General features: G+C 42.1%; 1 pseudogene; it reads left to right on the top strand.

The window, feature by feature from the left end:
* Window positions 1–336: 336 nt before the first annotated feature.
* Window positions 337–899, top strand: LOC118574837 (annotated as a pseudogene).
* The last annotated feature ends 13,440 nt before the right edge of the window (window positions 900–14,339 follow it).

Genomic DNA, 14,339 nt, shown 5'->3' with positions numbered 1-14,339 from the left:
TTCATAAAATAGAGAGGGCAATGGACATCTGTATATAGATACAGATATGTAAGAGTCTAAGAAGGCCAAACAGTTATTCTCCTCTAGGAATATATGGCTTCTATTTATTCTCTGCAAGAAAATACACTAGGAGAAAATTGTACCTCTGAGACAAACTATACACTGCTGTCAGAGAATTTCACCTGTCTGAGAGTACAAATACTAAAGGCCGGACAAAATGAGAACCACGCATGTGGTAGTTAAGGCTAAACCAGAGGAATATGAGGATATCATAGCCTCCCCCCAAAAAATTTAAAAATTATTCATAGTACTCTCTTTGCCACATCTACTTTGAGAATGAAGACCATTCTCAGTAATCAAACTGTTGACATTCCAGAAAATGTCACCATCACTCTGAAGGGGATCACAGTCATTGTGAAGGGCCTCAGAGGAACTCTCCAGAGGGACTTCAATCACAGCAATGTAGAGCTGAGCCTCCCTGGAAAGAAAAAGAAGAGGCATTAGATTGACAAATGGTGGGGTAAGAGAAAGGAACTGGCCACTGTCTGAACCATCTGCAGTCATGTTCAGAACATGACCGAGGGTGTTGTGCTGGGATTTCATGATGAGATCTCTGTAAGCTCATGTCCCTATCAATGTTAACCAGGAGAATGGGTCTTTGGTTGAAATCTAAAATTTCTTGGGTGAAAAATATATCTAGAAGGTTTGGTTGAGGATAAATGTTGCTTGTTCTGTCTCTCAAGCACAGAAGGATGAATTCATCCTTGAAGAAAATGATATTTGACTTGTTTCAAGTTCTGATGCAGCAACCCACAATAGTTCAAAACAAGTATATCAGAAAGTTTTTGGATGGCATCTGTGTGTCTAAAAAGGGAACCATGCAGCAGGCTGATGAGTAAGACCTAAGTTACCCAGCTCCAGAAACAAGATCCTATATTATGAGTATGATTTGGAGTGTCTTCGGGGACAATAAAAAAAAACCTTATATTAAAAAAAAATTCACAGAGCTGGAAAGATGGCCCAGCCATTGAGAGCACTTGCTGCTTTTGTAGAGGTCCTGGGTTCAGTTCCAGAACCCACATGGTAGCTCACAATGGCCTGCAACTCCAATTCCAGGGGCTCTGGTATCCTTCTTTTGGCCTCTGTGGGCATCTGCATGAATGTAGCACACATATGCCCTCAGGTGTATTCACATACAAATAAAACTTAAAATGAACAAATATTTTTTTTAAAAAAACCATACAAACAGTCTAAAGCCTCTTTAATACAGTCCAATATGGTCAGTAAAGAAGCCATGTGTCTCCTTAATGACTGGATTATAGAAAGATAATGAAGTAATACTCTCCCCACTCATGCTGTTGTACCCAACATTACTCTCCTGACTAAACAATTGATATAAGTTTTGATATCTCATATTCTTTGGGATAATCTTATTTTTTTTTTTAGTATTCCTATAGCCATTGAATCCCAGAACCAGTTTATATTTATTTTGAATGGATAGCAATGGACCCTCAGTGTACTTGCACAAGGTTACTTGCACAGTCCCTCTGTATGGCATAAAATGGTGGCTTGTAATCCTGCTTTCTTATCCTGGCCACCAACTGTGAAATGTTTCGTTATTGTCTTAGGGTTTCTGTTGCTATGATAAAACACCATGACCAAAAGCAACTTGGGGAGGAAAGGGGTGTGTTTCATTTTAAAACTCTCAGATCATACTCCACTGAGGGAAGTCAGGGCAGGAACTCAAGGCAGAAACCTGAAGGCAGGAGCTGATGCAGAGACCACAGAGGAGTGTTGCTTATTGGCTTGTTCTTTATGGTTTGCTCAATTTGTCGTCTTCTATAACTCAGGACCACTTACTCAGGGGTGGCACCACCTACAGTGAGCTGGGGGCCCTCCCACATCAATCCTTAATCAAGAGAATGCCCCACAAGCTTACTTATAGGCCAATCCTATGGATGCGTTTTCTGAACTGTGGTTCCCTCTTCTCAGATAACTCTAGCTCGTGTCAACTTAACAAAAATCTAACCAGGTCATCCCAGCTAGGACATCTAAATGTGATTTCACAAGCTGGACAGTTATACACATGAAATCATGTTAATTCATGAATATTTTATAGATTTAGAAAAAAATCTTGGGTTGGGGATTTAGCTCAGTGGTAGAGCATTTGCCTAGCAAGCACAAGGCCCTGGGTTCGATCCTCAGCTTAAAAAAAATGAAAAAGAAAGAAAGAAAGAAAAAATCTTGAAGATACATAATCAAACCTGAAGAGATGAAGGGGTTAATACCGATAACATGCAAGAGTCTGACATAGCAGTAAAATTTTAGGGAATTTTGTGGTCATGTAAAACATCCATGGTATCTGAAAAGGTCATTGAGAAAATTTTACAGCAGCCTATACTAATGAATGTGAAACAATGATGAGTGCTGTTTCTAAGACTTCTGGGGTATTGGCACATTTTTGTACCCCATCTTGTTCAAGTTGCCCATCCCTTATATGATGTGATAAATATGGGCCACATAGATTTGGAGCCAAGGGTTCAAGAAGTTTTTGATCAAGTTAAAATTTTTGTGCTGTACATTGGACTTCCTTCTAACTTGTTTCATGACTGACACCAGAATCCTGTGGAAAAGGGTGGAAGCCAAACACACAACAACTGCCAAGCATATATAAATACCTTGAACAGATAAAATCTATTCCTGGACCTTCTTCAGTGAGAGTTAAAACAGCCTATCCAATAATGGGTTAGACTGAACTCCTTTTGGAAAAAAATCCTTTCTGGGATTTCCCATTATCAGACTCTATGAAAGTAGCACATGTACTTGTATGGTTGTAGCAATGTGGAGTCTTATCTTCTAGTCCTGTGACAAATGCATGCAAAATACATGTATTGAGACTGATGGCCTCAACTATGACTACAAGATACCTGATGAATCTATCTACTGGGCACATGTAAAATCAAAGCATGGTGGTGGGGCAACATATCCTGGAAATTTACAAAGGCTTCAGACATCTTTAGAGAGTATTCTAACATTTTACATGATACACAGTGTGGTGATATTTTATTTGTACTGAAATGTGATTTTATTTGTATATTAATAAAGTTGCCTTAGGGTCAGAGCAAGCCATAGCAGAAGCTGGGTGGTGGTGGTGCACACCTTTAATCCCAGCACTTGGGAGGCAGAGCTAGGCAGGATCTCTGTGTGTTCAAGGATACAGCCAGCATGGCAACACATGCCTTTAATCTCAATACCAACCATAGAAGACCTGGAGGTCTGTACAGACAGGCAGTGAGGAGGAGGTCATGTGGCTGGGTTTACAACCAATGAGAAGGCAGAACAGAAAGTCTATATAAAAGACAGGACACAGGAAGTAGGTCTCTGGCAGAGAGGAAAGACAGAGCAGCAGTGTGAAGGGTAAGGTTTTCAGCTATCAGCTATTGCTCTGACCTCTTGGCTTTTAACTCTGCAATTGGCTCTGTGTTTCTTATTTAACAAGACGGTTACATCTACAACACAGACACATAATACTCATTCCCAGCTAGGACATCTAAAAGTGATTACACAAGCTAGACATAAATCAGCATGTTTAAATTCATAGGTAAATATTTCTTTTATGTCTCCTTGGGAAATTCATGCAATGGGATTCTTTCTCCTTGATGCCCATCTCAGTATGTTCTTAGGTCAGGGACAAGGCTCAAAATGTCTTTGTGATAAAACGGTGAATATAATGTATGGCTGGAAGCTCAGAAATAAATGCAAAAGGTAGATTTTAAAAATCCCTGGTGTTGGGCTGGAGAGATGGCTCAGCCGTTAAAGGCTAGGCTCACAACCAAAAATATAAAAATCCCTGGTGTTATTGATTATATGTTTAAAGATAAGATGGCATTGAATCTGAATATAGTAAAACTGTTAACACCTCTTTGGATTGTAGTGAGGATTGCATGGAAAGATTCATGGAGAGTCACATTTAGCTCAAGGCCCAAAATCTAGGTGCCAAACCAATGACAATGAGGATTTTCCATAACTTTAGGAAAGTATTGGGCTGTATTTCCATCTCAGAGTTGGGTAATGTCACATCCTAGACTAGGCATACTTGACTATCATTAGGTCTTTGCTGGGAACTTAAGCAATTTATGTTGTTTGGAAGACAATTGGAGTGGTAGGTACATAAAATCCATATAGCTCTTGAGAAAGAAAAGGCAAATGGTAATAAGAGAAAGACTGGTCAAAATAATAGCTAAAAACTTTCTACTCCAGACCCAAATGGCTTCTATGCTTCAAGGGATACACAGTGCTCTTATATCCTATGATGGGCAGCCATTCACTTGAGCAAGCTTAGGCTGGTTCTTCTTTTATTCCTTCATGAAGCATTAGCTCACACTGCTTGAATCACTCTCCTGGTTCTTATGTTTACATATTTGTGACTGGGTGTGGTGGTTATGATCATAAGAGACCAACATGAAGGAACTATTGTGTTGGAGCTATTCAGTATTATGACTGTGATAAACAGATACAAAGGTAATAAATCTGCTCCTACTTTCAGAATAAACCAATAAAATATTGACAATTACTTCAGCTCTATGAAGTACAGATTTTTTTAAATGCTCTTTTCCCTCATGTTCTCATCCCCATCCCTCCCCTCTAATGCTCTCCTACCCCCAGTTTACTCATGGAGATCTCCTCTGTTTCCTCTTCCCAAGGTGATCTGTTTGTCCCTCTTAGGATCCTCCTTGTTTCCTAGCTTCTCTGGAGCTGTGGCTCACGAACATTAGACTAACAGCTGTGGAACCTGCATGAGACCAGACTAGACGCTCTGCCTATGGGAGAAAGATGTGTAGCTGAGTCTGTTTGAGGGGACCCTTGCAGTGTGATCAGGATCTATCCCCAGTGCATAAGCTGGCTTCTGGATCCCATTACCTGTAGTTGGACACCTTGCTCACTCTTGATGCAGCAGGGAGGGGCTTGGACCTGCCTCAACTGAATGGACCAGGCTTAGCTGTCCCCGCCATGGGAGAACTTACCCTTTTGGAGGAGGGGATGAGGGATGGGTCAGGGAGGGGAAGGTGGGGGTAGAGTGGGAGGAAGGATGAGAGGGAGATCTGTGCTTGATATGTAAAGTGACTAAAAAATTTTTAAAAACGATCTTTTCTCTGGGAGATCTGGGTGTTCCCTCATGAACTCTTCTTGTTACCTAGTCTCTCTGGGTCTGTGGATTGTAGCATAGTTACTCTTTATTTTATAGCTAATATCCACTTATGAGTAAGTACATACCATGTTTGTCTTTATCAGTCTGGGTTATCTCACTCAGGGTGATTTTTTTCTAGTTACATTCATTTGTATTCAAATTTCCTGGTGTCCTTGTCTTTAACAACTGTGTAATACTCCATTGTGTAAATATACCACATTTTCTTTATCTATTTCTTGGTAGAATGACATCTGGATTGTTTCCAGGTTCTGGCTATTACAAATAAAGCTGCTATGATCATAGTTGAGCAAGTGTCCTTGTGGTATGATTGAGCATTCCTTGGGTATATGCCCAAGACTGGTATAGCTGGGTCTTGAGGTAGATTGATTCCCAATTTTCTAAGAAAGTACCATATTGATTTCCAAAGCGGCTGTACAACATTCCCACCAACAGTGGAGGAGAGTTCTACTTGCTCCACATCCTCTCCAAAATAATCTGTCATCAGTGTTTTTGATCTTAGCCATTCTGTCAAGCGTAAGATGGTATCTCAGAGTTATTTTGATTTGCATTTCCCTGATGGCTAAGGATATTGAACACTTCCTGAAATGTTCTTTTGGCCATCTGAGATTCTTCTGTGCTGTGGATATCGCTCTGTGTAAATAAATTTCTGATTGGCCAGTGGTCAGGCAGGAAGTATAGGCGGGACAAGAGAGAAGAGAATTCTGGGAAGTAGAAGTCTGGAGAGACACCACCAGCCGCCGCTGCCCTGAGAAGCAACATGTAAAGATACTGGTAAGCCACAAGCCATGTGGCAAAGTATAGATAAGCAGAAATGGGTTAATTTAAGATAGAAAAAGTAGGTAACAAGAAGCCTGCCACAGCCATACAGTTTGTAAGCAATATAAGTCTCTGTGTGCTTTCTTGGTTGGGTCTGAGCAACTGTGGGACTGTCGGGTGAGAGAGATTTGTCCTGACTATGGGCCTACAGGAAAACTCTAACTACACTTCTGTTGAGAATTTTCTGTTTAGATCAGCACCCCATTTTTAATTGGATTATTTGGTTTGTTGATATCAAGTTTCTTGAGTTCTTTATATATTTTGGAAATCAGCCCTCTGTCAGATGTTGGGTTCACATTCTGTAGGCTACTGTTTTGTCCTATTGGTGGTGTCCTTTGCCTTAGAGAAACTTTTCAATTTCATGAGGTCCCATTTATTAGTTGTCAATCTTAGTACCTGTGCTATTGATGTTCTGTTTAGGAAGTTGTCTACTGTGCCAATACATTTGAGATTATTTCTCACTTTATCTTCTATCAGGTTCAATGTATCTGGATTTTTGTTGAGGTATTTGACCCACTTGGACTTGAGTTTTATGCAGGGTGGTAAATATGGATCAGTTTGCATTCTTCTACATGCTGGCATCCAATTAGAACAGCACCTTTTGTTGAAGATGCTTTCTTTTTCTCCATTGTATAATTTTGGCTTCTTTGTTGAAAATCAGGTGTCCATAAGTCTGTGGGCTTACATATGGAGAAGGCTCACACAATCAACTAACCAGGGATCATAGGGGCTCCTGGAGTCTGAACTGACAACCAGGAAGCCTGCATGAGACTGACCTAGATACTCTGCATATATGTTATAGTTGTGTAGCTGGGTTCTCTTATGGGACTCCTAACAGTGGTAACAGGGGATGTCTCTGACTATTTTACTGGCTTCTGTGACCCTACTTCTCATACTGGGTTGCACTGCCCATCCATAATACATGATGAAGTGCTTAACCTTACTGCAACTTGATATGACATGTTTTATTGATACTCAAGAAAGACCTGCCTTTCCTGGACAGAAACAGAAGAGGGGAGGATTGGGGAACTAGAGGAGGGGAAATGTGAGAAAAGGACTGGGAGGGAAGGATGGCAGGGAAGCTGTGGCTGGGATGTAAAATAAATAGATAAATATATATGTGTGTAAAAAATCTTTTCTCCACTTTTGTGTAGATTGCATTTTTGTATAGAAATAATGTGTGTACAGTAAAGCTGACTCTGCTGGCGATGGTGAAGGCGAGCCTACCCCGAGGTTGTGAGCATGGGAGAGCTAGCCCCACTACTTGTCTATCAAGAGGTGACATGGGCTGGGCAGAGATGCCTCCCTCTTGCCCCTCACCCATTGTTGCCTATGGCAGGTGAAAGAGCAGGCCACTAGGTCATGAGAGTAAAAGGGTTGGCCATGCCCCTCACTGGTTGCAACACTGAGGAGAGTGAGCTCTGCACCTCTCCTGGGCAGCACAGTAATGCTGACACTGCAAGCAAGGATGCAGGTGAGCTGGCCCAGAGAACATGAGATCTTCCCTTGGCCCTCATCTGCCATAGAGTAGTAAGAGCAATGGAGAGATGCCCCCTTCACCCTACCCCACTCCCACCTCACCACCTGTAGCAAGTGGGAGAGCTGGCCCTGAGGTTATGAGAATCGATTAACTGGCTTGACACCTTACCAGCTGCAACACTCGGGAGAGTAGGCTCTGCACCACACCTGGTCACCACAGTAGAGCTGGCCCTGCTAGTGGAGGCATGAATGAGACTGCCCAGTGAGTGTGAGCATGGGAGAGCTGGCCCACTTTCTCTTCTACCAGTCTCTCCACTACTTGTCTGTCATGTGGCGGCATAGGCAGGGAAAGAAGCCTCCCCTTACCCTCCCCTTGGCTCCTGGGTCAGGAAAGTAGAAGAGCTGGCCTTGCCCCTCACCAGCTGCAAGTAACTAGGAGAGCAGGCCATGAAGCTCACCTGGGCACCACAATAGTGCCAACTCTGCTGGCAGGGGCATGGGTGAGCCTGCCCTGTGGTCTGAGAGTTGGAGAGCTGGCCCTGAACCCCTCATCTGCCATGTGTTGGTGAGGGTAAGGGAAAGATGCCCTCCCCCCTTGACACCTGAATGCCCGGCACCTCACCTGGGCAACACAGTTGAGCTGACCATTGGTGGATGTATGGGTAAGCTGGTCCTGAAAATGTGAGCATGACAGATCTAGCCCTACCCCTCATCTTCCATATGGTGATGTGGGCAAAGGAAAGAAACATGCCCCCTCCAGCCCCTTGAGGCCTGTGGCAGGTGGGAGAGCTGTCCCTAAGGTCATGAGAGTGAGAGAGCTGGCCCTGCCTCTCACCAGCTGCAGCACTGGGCATAGTAGCCCCTACACCTCACCTGGACAATATAGTAGAACTGGCACTGGTGGTGTAGGTGTGGACAAGTCAGCCCCAGGACCTGAGAGCATGATAACTGTCTCTGCTTCTTGCTGCTTAATACATAGGGTGAGCTAGCTGGGGCAGTGCTAGAGAGCTTACTCTGGTGTTGATGAGGGAGAGCTGATGGGCTGACCAACCCAGCTACCCAGGCCCAGAACCAGGGTTATGAGTTGGCCCACTCCAACATCCACCAAATCTATGATCTGCTGGAGCACATGAAGGGGCTGATCCTGTGGACCCAATGTTGCAGGATTTCCATGAAACAGGACAACAGGATATCCAAGAGGAATCCTGCTGAGGGATGTCTTTCTGTATGCTGTGAATATGTGTTGCTGTGATTGGTTGATAAATAAAGCTACATTGGCCTATGGCAGGGCAGGATGGAGCCAGGTGGAAAATCCAAGAGAAATAGGTGAGAAGAAAGGAGAGTGGAACAGATGCTGCTAGCCGCCACCAGGAGAAGCAAGATGTAAAGTACTGGTAAGCCACAAGCCATATAGCAAGGTATACATTTATAGAAATGGGTTAATTTAAGATATAAGAGCTAGCTTGCAAGAAGCCTGCCATGGTCATAGTTTAAAAATAATATAAGCCTCTATATATTGAGTTGGGTCTGAGCAACTGGACCCAACTACTCAGGTCCAGGTGGGACATAGAAAAACTTCCAACTACAGAACCCCATTGAAGGCCCACTATTGATGATGTAGCAGAAACCAGAGGCCTCAAACTAGACCAATGACTCATTGCAATGAACACTTACAAGTTATGATATATGGACTAAAGGACTCACTGTGTCACAGTACAACTTCCATGACAATATTTTTCTTCTTTTAAATTTTATTTTGTTTTATCCTGGGTGGGGGTATGTTGCAAGGATAGATGGTGGATGAGAAGGGTCAGAGAGATGAGTAGGATTGAGGTACATGATGTGAAAGCCAAAAGAATCAATAAAAAGTTAAATTGGAAAAAAATGTGTAATAAAACATAATTGGACCCATTAGTCTAGACAGTTTAATTGTCCTTTCTGTACCACCCTATACACATACACACACACACACACACACACACACACACACACACACACACACACACATGGATGCACACACTCATGCACTCATGTGCACATACATAGGTACACAGATTTTGGAGATAGGGTAGACAGGGATAGAATCAGGCCACTCCCAGTCAGGAAACACAAGGCTTTGGCAGCATGCAAAGCACCAATCAAAAGCAGTGTATAGATCAGGCTATGGGGACAGAAAGGAAAAAGATACCATTGGTAGGACTATCTATGGAAGGTGGCATCCCAATCAAGTGGACAGCAACTGAAGAATAAGTTATCTTCTCAAAGCAAAATGACCTTCTCTGTTCCCAAACAGATATGCTGCCCATTCATGGCTGTTTTTCATTGTCTCAAAATAGTGGGAGGATAGGGGAAAGGAAGTTCAGAGCACACCATTGATACAAAGACTCCCTACCCCAAGTCACAGGTCCAGAACAAGAGCCCCCAAGTAAACTGGAGGTCCTCAGTGATCTCCAAGGAAAGGAACAAGATCAGGACCACTAGCTCTGTCAGATACAGCTGGGCCTTCCCTGGTCTATGTCAATTAAACCTATGCCAGCTGAATGCTCCTTCCAAGAGGGAGAGTTCCACCTAGGCCAAATCTTTACAGGAAAAATTCCAAGAACCTGAAATGGACAGGGGAAATACTTTGTCCTCACACAGGTGAGAGATGTTGCCCTCTTGGACTCTGGTAGCCTAGGGAAATTGGATAGGACATAGCTAAGGCAACTTGTCAGGTAGAAGGGGAGCTAACAGTCTGTGGAAATGCATATCACCAAGACAGAACAAATAAGACAGACACATTTGGGAACTGAAGGAAATACACAGTTGAATTGGTTAGGAATTGATTAGATTTGATGTGACCATGGATTATCTAAATTCATGTGCTATATACTTGGCCTTCCAAAAATTTTAGAGAAAACTAACATCAAATGGAATTTCTTTTTTTGTTGTTGTTGAGAAATTTTTTATTCATTTTACATACCAACCACAGATCCTCCTCTTCCCTCTTCCTGCCCCTCCAGCTTTCCCCCCCACAACCTACTCCCCATTTCCTCCTATGAGAAGGTAAGGCCTCCCATGGGGAGTCAGCAGAGCCTGGTACATTCAATAGAGGCAGGTTCAAGCCCCTCCCCCAGCATCAAGGCTGTACAAGGTGTCCCATCATAGGGAATGGGCTCCAAAAAGCCAGCTCATGCACCAGGGATGGATCCTGATCCTACTGCCAGAGGGCCCCTTAAACAGATCAAGCTACACGACTGTCTCGCTGAACTGGCTTACTCCAGTAATCAGAACAGTGAATACCCTAACTGTCATCATAGAGCCTTTCTCCAGTAACTGATGGAAGCAGATGCAAAGATCCACAGCCAAACACCAGGCTGAGCTCCAGGAAATTCATTTTAAAAAATTATACTGTACTAAAATACAGAGATTTTTTTCTTACCATTGTTCTCTAAATAATACAGTATAACAACTGTTTGTGTAGACTTTACATTGTGTTAGAAATTAAAAGTACCCTATAAACCACTTAAAGTGCTAGGAGAATAGGATATACAGATAATATGCCATTTTATATAAAGGACTTGAGTATGAGGATTTAGGCATCTAAAAGGGCCCTGGAACCAATCTCTCACAGATACTAAGAGATAATTGAGATAATTTCTTGAATTTCAGTATTCTAAGAAATGTTCTAAGTATCTGGAAAATAGATATCTGTTTAATTTCCATTTTTCTGAAATTTATACACTCAGTCCTGTCACTTCTTAAGCTAAACTACTACAGGTTGATGTTTTCAAATGTTTATTACATTCTGAACATGTCTTCTATGATACATAAACAGGAAAGCAGTGATATTCAATGTGTTCAGGCTAGGGCTGGCCACTATGGAGAAGAGGGCCTTCTATTTGCTAAGCACTTGCCTTGTATGCATATATTCATATGTGAGTTTATATGTGAGCACTTGAAACAGAATACAAATGCCACTGTATAATATTGACAAAATGTTGATGAAGCAAGCCATCAGTGGCTCTCTTGAGGATAACTTTCAAGATCAGATGAGTATATGTGCAGAATTTTGCAAAACCTGCTTTTTAGAAACAGCTTAAAGCCTTAGAAACAGAAAAACTCCATTGTGTTGGCCCCATGGTGACTAGCCCTGGACCCAATGCTCAGTGTCTTCAGAGACTTCATTATAGTATAGTCCTCCTCACTGCATGTATAATAGGATACCAATTAGACAAACTTTCAGAGGAATAATTCAACCTTTAACGAATTATACAGGATAATTAAAACTTCAGCAAAGCAAATCACTTGGGAACTAATTAGAAGTTTTTCTCAATTGGTAAATAACTTTCTTAAATTTGTTTTGCTTACAAATGTGATACATGTTAACCATAAAAAAATGGGCAATTATGGAAAAGAGTATAAAAATACACCACCATCTTGTTATTAGAGATAGTCATATGAAAATGTATATTATTTAGATAAACTAATTCCTATTTAGTGCTTAGAGCAGTGATTACATGAAAATTGCCCAGTAAGTGTCATTGGTTGTTACTATTCGATTGCAAGTGGATTCAAGAAAAGTATGTCCCAATCCAAAAATCAAAGAAAATTCATCTAAATTTTCTTTTTAATATTTTGTTTTATTTATATATACTAATTGAATACATTATAGTTATAAATAATTCAAACAATATAGAAATACTTCTACATGTAGTATTCTTTAACGTACAAGATATACATTTGCTTAATAAGTCAGTACTTATTTGTCCATTCTTATTTCTAACTATTCATTTCATTTTATTTATTCAATAACCACTTTCACCTCAGATGTGTCTTCATTCTTTCATACAATACAACTCAACCACAGCCTCCCTTTTCTCCTCTCCTCCCAGTCTTCCACCACCTCCTCTCTCCCTCAGATCTACTGGTCCTCCATTTCCCTTTAGAAAAGAAAAGATCTCCCAGTGATATCAACCAAACACGGCATTTATACAGTGTTGTGTGAGATGTGAAAAATTCTCTGGGGAAGTACAAAGGTCCTGTATACTCTAGAGATGATGGTAACCAGAACAGATTCAAAGAGAAAATAGAAAATACAGGAAAGAGATTGATAGCAAAATTTTTCATTTTTAACTTACCACATCCAGTTTTTCCCCTTTACAGTATCATCTAGATGGGCCTCAGTTATCCCAAAGCCTGGAAGTTCTTTTTGACAATGTTCTTCATTTTCTTGGGCACTGAAAAGAGGAACAAGAGGTAGAGCCTATGAACATGAGGACTGACTTGCTAGGGTGACAAGAAGAAGAGGCATCTATTTTTGGTGGGTTGTGCTATTTTTGGCATTTTATTAAAACTGGAAAGTTATTTTTGTTAGCACTCATGGAGCTTCCTCTCCCCCCCAGGAAGACCCCCAAACTGTCAAGGAAAGGCAAGCCCCCTGGAGGGGTGGGTAGAGGCTAAAGCAGGGGCTGCTATGGCTACCAAAGGATGAGCTGGTGATATGAGCTGGGGGTGCCTGTCACATGACACTCTCCACCACGACGACCTTGCTGCTCTCAGACACTGGAGTCAGGGTGGTCAGGCCCCTGACATCTGCATCCTGAGCTCTGTATTCCAAGTGGTGGAGGCCTCAGATAGGCTGGGTCAGGTGTTGCCAGCGCTGTGGGAGAGGAGGGCATGTTGAACCTCCTATGAGTCACTTGCTCCACCCCATGGCAACAGCTTCTGCCTCTCTAGCTCCTACTACCTGCCACCAGACCAGGCCTGTTTATCTTACGGCAACCTTCCAGGCCATGGGAAACAAGGTTAAGTGGTCCTTGTGTGGAAAATGAGAGGTAGGCCTTGCTTCCTTGATGCCATGTGAAGCCATGATGGGTTAGCTTTCCTTCCATCTACCTGTAGTCTGAGGTGACTGTGTTTCTGGATGATGGTTTGCCCCTCCCAGGGAAGAGTGGGGTAGGGATTTTACCTCTGCCATGGTTCCTTTTGCCCTGAGGAGACAGCCTAGGAGGTGAAGGGGCACATACAGCATGGAAGAGAGTGTGAAGCCTATGGTTTGGCTCCAGCACAGATACCTGTAGGTGATATAGACCAGCTTCTTGGAATACACAACGTTGAAGATGAAGAAGCAATGTTTGGTAGAAATTTTAGATATTTGAGAGTTTCTAGTAGAATCTGAGTGTAGTGATGTAGGCCTTTAATCCCGACACCTGAGAGGGAGAGGAAGGCAGATCTCTGTGAGTTCAAGGTCTACATAGAGAGTTCCAGAACATCCAGGTCTATATAGACAAAGCCTGCCTTAAGAAGAAAACAAAAGAGTTTATATTAGAAATTAAGACAATCTCAGATATTCTGTGCCATTGTGAGTTGGAAGTATGTAATTTGCTCTTTGATTTTTACAGTAAGTTACAATTAAGAAACTACCTTAAGTCTCAAAAGAGACTTTGTACTTTTAAAATGTTTAAGCTGTGAAGAACTATGAGGACTTTTTCATTATGATGTGATGTCTTAGGGTTTCTATTGCTGTGAAGAGACATCATGACCAAGACAACTCTTATAAAGGAAAACATTTAATTGGAGCTTTCTTGCAGTTCAGAGGTTTAGTCCATTATCATCATGACAAGAAGCATGGTAGTGTGCACAGACATAGTGCTGGTGAGGTAGCTGAGATTCCAACATCTTGATCCACAGGCAGCAGTAAATGAATGTCACACTAGACCTGGCTTGAGCATTTGAGACCTCAATGCCTACCCCCTAGTGACATACTTCCTACAACAAAGCTACACCTAGTCCAACAAGGCCACACCTCCTAATAGTGCCACTCTCTGTGGTCCTATGGGAGCTATTTTCATTC

The sequence above is a fragment of the Onychomys torridus genome, chromosome X (assembly GCF_903995425.1).
Source record: "Onychomys torridus chromosome X, mOncTor1.1, whole genome shotgun sequence".
In the NCBI taxonomy this organism is placed as follows: Eukaryota; Metazoa; Chordata; class Mammalia; order Rodentia; family Cricetidae; genus Onychomys; species Onychomys torridus.
This window is presented reverse-complemented; position numbering and strand designations above follow the sequence as displayed.